The sequence below is a fragment of the Piliocolobus tephrosceles genome, chromosome 9 (assembly GCF_002776525.5).
Source record: "Piliocolobus tephrosceles isolate RC106 chromosome 9, ASM277652v3, whole genome shotgun sequence".
Classification (NCBI taxonomy): Eukaryota; Metazoa; Chordata; class Mammalia; order Primates; family Cercopithecidae; genus Piliocolobus; species Piliocolobus tephrosceles.
The window spans coordinates 109846005-109852004 of record NC_045442.1 but is presented as its reverse complement, the minus strand read 5'-3'; the positions used below and the strand labels follow the sequence as shown (position 1 = coordinate 109852004).

Sequence of the window (6000 nt, the reverse complement as noted above, 5' to 3'; positions counted from 1 at the left end):
TACTTACATTGTTGAGGCCTTTGTGATGTTCCTTACTCTTTTCTGTCCCCCCCCACCCCCCACGCCCCCCCCCCCGCAACTCTTCACCATATACATTTGTTTTAGTGATTGCTGGGCACATTTTGTTCAAAGTGAATTCAGACAGAAAAGAGTAAGGAACATCACAAAGGCCTCAACAATGTAAGTATGCTGGTTAAAAGAATAAAAGAAGCCCCTTGTGCTGTTAACTAAAAGTAACTATAATATTCACAAGATAAAAGTTTAAAATAATAATAAAGTCTCATATGGCTGAATTAGTTGAGGATATAAGACAATAAAATCTCAACAGTTCTTTAGCTAAGTTTATCTAATATCACATCTTCTCTGCTTTTTGGGATGGAAAAATGGGAATGGAGGAGTCGAAAATGGCTAAATTGAGAAACAAATGATAACTTAGTATATTTCCCTTAATTTTTTTTCTTTCTGGTTCATTTAAACAAATCAGGGTAAGTCTCCAAAAGGGCCCATCCTTCTGTTCTTAGGCATTTAAAAACCCTGTCTTTAACAGAAGTTTGGGACACAGGGTATATGCCATGTTGTCTACTGACCCATAATCAAAATGCAGTGACCTTCTACCCTTTTTTTGCCCCCTGACCCATCTTGAATTCAATGCAGCCTTTATAAATTTGCAAATCCTTGGAGGTAAAGGGGTTTTTGTGAGGCTTGGTTCTGAAAAAGCCCTAAGAGTGTGCTCTCTAAATTAGACAAAGGTAAATCAACAAATCCTAGTGGATGAGACTTTACACAGGTGAGCAATAGGCACCTCCAGATAACATATATTGCAAGCTAAAAACCAGTTATAAACATAGGAGACAAGGAGGTTATGGATTGCATCAAATTAGAGTGAGGTACAAATCACTTTCATGATGTAAGAAACAGGCCACAATCTTCCTGCTCTTCTCATCTCAAGGGCTGTGGGGGACCCTAGTGACCAAGGAAGGAATGGGGAGGGTAGGGGGAAGGGGACAGGGAGGAAAAGAAAGAAAGGAGTGAGACTTGATCTGAATCTGCAAGCACATTCCCTTATCTTTCCTGCTATCAGCCAGTTTAAAGGACACCATAATTATGATAGTGATAAAACAATGCCTGCTTATGTGTGCTGAATAAATAAAGAATGTTTACAGCTCAAGAATCTTTTAATTCCAATTAAATGCTATCAAAGAAAAGCCACTTTTCCTACTGCAACCGCCTTTCCCCCCAATTATCTTGTTTTGTTGCAATATTTTCCTATGAGACACAAGGGCCTTTCACAATTGATCCTGAATGCAAAAGAAAAAAAATCAGAGAAAGTAGAGTTTGACCTTCAGATATTAAATAATACACAAATACCCAGAACCACAATTTGTTAGGGTTGCCCAAGTTTTTGTTTATTTTATACAAGGGCCAAACATGTAGAGACTGAAGTGGTGACACCAAGCATTGAGGCCTACCTATGGGCTGCTCAGCCATACTGAAATCCTGAGCCACCACGAGGGGAGAGAGGAGAGACAAGACATGAGGAGCCTGATGGTCTCTGGAAAGGGAATCCTCTTCTGGTTCTGTTCCCCTGGCTTCAGCCCAAATCCTTCTAGGAGCACTGGAGCCAATCACTGTCTTTCACTGCTGCAGCTACTGGGAACCTACAAAAAAGCGGGAGATTAAAAAAAAGAAAAGAAAAATAAATTAAAAAATCACAAGTTCGAATTTATGGATACACAAGTATCATTTCATATTCATGACATCAGCAAATCACATCATAATCAGATTTGAGCAAGGTTTGGGCACTAATGCCCAAAAGTCTGGACACTCAACACTGACAGTATCACATATTAACCAGAAAATTCGCTTTTTTATTATGGAATCATAGGGTGAAAATTAAGTCTTTTAACTTTGAAAAGCTTACTTTTCACTTCTGAGGCCAATTTTTACACTAATAAATTTCAAGTAAACGTCTCCTTTAAAGTTGTTCCACAACATTTTAATTCAAACTTCTACTTCCTTTCTCAGTTGGGAGTAGTGTTTTGTTTGTTTAAAAAAAAACACATGGCACAACAAACGTTATGGAAAACGCACTCATTCCGTTAAATGCCGATACAAACCTGCCTTTTACTCCATCTGTCTAAGCAGCGCATTGCTAAGTATAAAGTTAAAAAAATACTTTTCTCAAAGACATATCTATTATTTATTGGCAAATACTGTTTGGTGATGTGGTGCAAAAACACAATGGTAAAAAATCTCGGGATATTTGCAAGTTTTCTGGAGAGTTGCAGGCCCCTTTCCTTTTGAAAGTTTAGAGCTCCAATATCCTCAATTCTACTGGCAGAATTAGGATGGACTTAGAGGGTCCTAAACGTGACCGATTCACTAAGGCGGGGGTGGGGGGGGGGGGGGGTTACAGCTTGCAGCAACGTGCTCGGCAACTTAATCCTACGCTAAAAGAGGGCAGAGAGCGAAAAAGAATGGAATACAAACTCTCCCGACATCCATAGTTACTTTCAAGGTGGATTGTGTATTTTAAGGCTGATGGGAACGTCTGGTTTTTGGAGCAAAAAGAAGAGAAGGTAAGTGTTTGTCCTTGTATCCACCAGTTCGTAGAGAAACAATGAAAGAACAAAGGGAACCACTTCCCCATCTGAACATTTTCTGTATCTCCCTCCGTTTCAAGCCAAAAAGCTTGGGAAGGGATGCGCTTTACTCTACCTTAAGTAGTGGTTGCCGGCTTGTTGAACTAAGAATGAGAAAAAAGTTGAGAGGCAGATATAGACTAAATAACAATAAAAAAAGTCTTGCTGTGGCGGATCTCCACCGCGCCAGTCTCAGCAACTTGCAGCAGAAGTTGCTCAATGCACGCAGGCAAAGCCCAAGGAATACCCTTTGCACGCCAGATTTCGAACTCAGTCATTTAAATAGCCTTTCTTGCTGTTTGAAGGGGTTTCTGCGCACAAAATGTGTAGGTAGTGGCTATGGGAGAGATGTACTATCTAGGTCGAAAAATGAGCTCATGGCTATCTGGAAAAGAATTTTTAAAAAGGAAAGGGGATTCAAGTATCACGTTACTGTTTGCTAATAGAAGAAATGGCAGCACTGGCTGGGAAAGGAGAGGGATTCATACTGAAATGCATTTGCTTTGGGGTACGCTGGTTATCCGCGAATGGCTTTGTGGGTCTGCGTGGCTGAATAAGTGACCGAGTGCCTTCGGCATTATATAAATGGATCGATGTGTGGGAGAGTCCCCAAAGCCGTCGAGCACGTGAAACGCGATTTTTTACTGCCCTCCAAGCGGCGACCAAGCCCCGCTCCACCCCAGCCCACCTCAAAATCCGTATATTACCTGCCCTGTTACAGTGACACATGTTTATGTTTATAGCCCTGGTTTGTAGTAGTGTCAAGAGCCGCAGCAAGAGGAGGGGGAGGAGAGAGGAGAGGGAGGAGTAAATTCAACCACCCCCACTTGTTGTTAAAGCAAATTTACTGCGTTATTGCAAGCTCGGGACGGGGGGCTGGGATGAGAGTTGAGAGGAAGGGTTGAGTTGGGAAGTGTGTTGGCGGTGGAAGGGGGGGTGGGGTTAGGAGATCCGCAATGGAGCTCCTCTCCCCAGCAGCCCAGGAAAAGCAGCTCGGTCAATAGGGGAGCATGCTGGCGCGGTTGAAAACAAAAAGGTTCCTCCTGCTCGCTGCGTTCACGTGGGGGGCTCTGCTCGCGGGGCTCCAGGGCCCTGACCTCTGACCCCGGCTCCTCTCCGCTCTCTCCCGGTGCCGCGCGGCCACTTTTTACCCAGGATCCCTCGCGCGGGCCGCGCTCGTGCCGAGCTGGAGTCCTTCCTAATCCTCCATTCCCGGCTCTCCGTCCCCGCCCCCGCCCCCGCCGCCAGCCCCGGGGGAGGATTCTCCGGCGGGGAACCCCCGCCCCACCCCCACCCCGACTGCCCCGGCGGAGTCGGCCGCAGCGAGTCCGCGTGGGGCGGGGAGGGCTGGGCCTCCCCTGCCGCGCTGGGCCTGCGAGGGAGGGGAGGGACGGGGAGCCGAGGGGAGGGGGTGCCGGCCTCCCGGCTCAGCTGCCCCACTGAGGCCTGGACCTGTTGACTGCGATTGGCCCGCCTCATCCCGCGCCCTCTCTCTGCCCGCCGCGGCCCCATCCCTTCCGCGGCGTCGCGGGGAGGAAATGGGAATGGCTGCCCTCCTCTCCGCCTCCCTCCAACTTTCCTTTTTTCCTTAGGGTGTGGAGTTGGGGGGGTATGAGAAAGCCCAGGCAACTCCACCGCCGCCCCATCCTGCCTCCAAAAGTCTCGTCACGCCCGACCCGCCGCCGCCCTCCCAGCCCCCACGACTTAAAACCGCCTCCCCTCCTGGCAGCGGCGCCCCGGCCCGGAGCCCGAGAGCCCTCGATGCCCCCGCCGCGCCTCCCCCGCCTGGCCTGGCCCAGCGGCGTCCCCAGCGAATTGTGTCGCTTTTCTGCCCTGGAAGCTCCCTCGGCCACGTTCCACTTTTTTCCCCAGTCCCAGGAGGCGTAAGATAAAACCTCTGATTTGCTGCGTGCTGCCAGGCACATTCTCTGCCCTCTCGTCCGAAGGCACGGGATGGAGAGTTTAAAATAATAGCATTTACAGGAGGAAATAAAGAGCGAGGGGATGGTTCTTTGGCCGGTTTTAAGACATACATGCGTTTATTATTTTTTTTAAAGACAAGATGTCTTAAGGGTTAAAAGCATTCTGGGGTTTGCTGTTATTTCCTTCTAGATTTGGGGTTTCCTGAGGAAATCTTTTCCGGAGGGAAAATAGCAAATCAACATTAAGATGGAAGCGAGACTTCTCAGCCACTTTTGGAAATCAAGGGGGAAACTGTAAAAATACATTCAGAAAAGGGCGGGAAGGCAGCGGCTGCGGGGAAGAAGCTGGAGTCTTGGGAGGAAGCGCCGTGGGTCGGTGTCGTGGAAAGGAGGGCCAGCCAGACCCGGGCGAGGAAGAAGGCGTGCGGGTGGCGGGGCAAGCGTCGGGCCGGGCAGCTGGAGGAAGGCGCGGCGGGACGGGCGAGCGCGTAGAGGCAGGCGGGGAGGGCCTCGGGGGGCGGGGGCCGGGGGCCGGGCGCAGGTCTAGCGTGGCGGAGGAAGCGGGACTCGGCTTCTCGCGCCCGCCGGGCCGTCCCCATTGTTCTACCCTAGCGCCGCCGTTAGTCGAGCGCGTCCTGACCGAGGGAGGGGTCCCGCGGGCTAACCCGACCCCCGCCCGCACCTCCCCGGGCTCCTGAGCTCCGGCCGGGTCGGGTCGGGCCGGCGCGGCAAGTTTTAAGGTCAGACTCAGCCAGCAAGGGGGTTCCCAGTTGAAGACCTCGGAGGAAGGAGCCTTTACAGCGTGCTGCGAAATTAAAGGAAGCCGGGCAAGCCTGCAACGCACACGTTATGAGAAAACGGGAAAGCAACGTAGATATGTTTATAAAGTGATAAATAGATAAGAAACACACGTTGGCAGTTGTTGTTCTGGATCCGGAAAATTACAGTAGATTATATAGTGTTTGAAATATCTTGAAATGTATGGATTCAAAAACCCATTTTAAAAAAAAAGCTTCAAAGGAATTCGGAAAAGCACGTTTCGCTACCCTTATTACCGATTACGCAGCTCTTCTTTGTACACAAGAAGTCTAGTTTTAAAAGGAAAGGCTGAGCTAGCTCTTTCAAAAACGGGCTTCCTTTAACGTGAAGTGCGTTTTCAAAATAGGGAATTTTAAAAGGGAAAAACGTTTAAGTTGCTTTTAAGCCACGTTTTGGAAACAAATAATTGCAATCCACTTAATAAACGCCGTTTTCCTTTGTGAGGCATGTGGAAGAAATATTTCTGCCCAACGTCACAGTTGTTTTTTTTTTAAATGAAGATTTCCAACAAGTGCTTGCGAGTCTTGTCCACAAGACCAAAGTCATCGTGCGTGAAAGGCCAAGAAGAAATAATTTCAATCCTGTGGTCCAAACCTTAGTAGGGCAAGAGAGTAATT

General features: G+C 48.3%; 1 long non-coding RNA gene across 1 annotated transcript in view; it reads right to left on the bottom strand.

The window, feature by feature from the left end:
• The window catches only part of LOC111549971, a 7966-nt gene extending 3794 nt beyond the window's left edge, over positions 1-4172 (bottom strand). Inside the window, exons 1-2 of the long non-coding RNA XR_002733886.1 lie at positions 4095-4172; positions 1470-1658 (exon numbers count right to left, since the gene is read on the bottom strand). This is a non-coding gene — a long non-coding RNA (uncharacterized LOC111549971). The remainder of the gene's footprint in view (positions 1-1469; positions 1659-4094) is intronic.
• Between the last annotated feature and the right edge of the window lie 1828 nt (positions 4173-6000).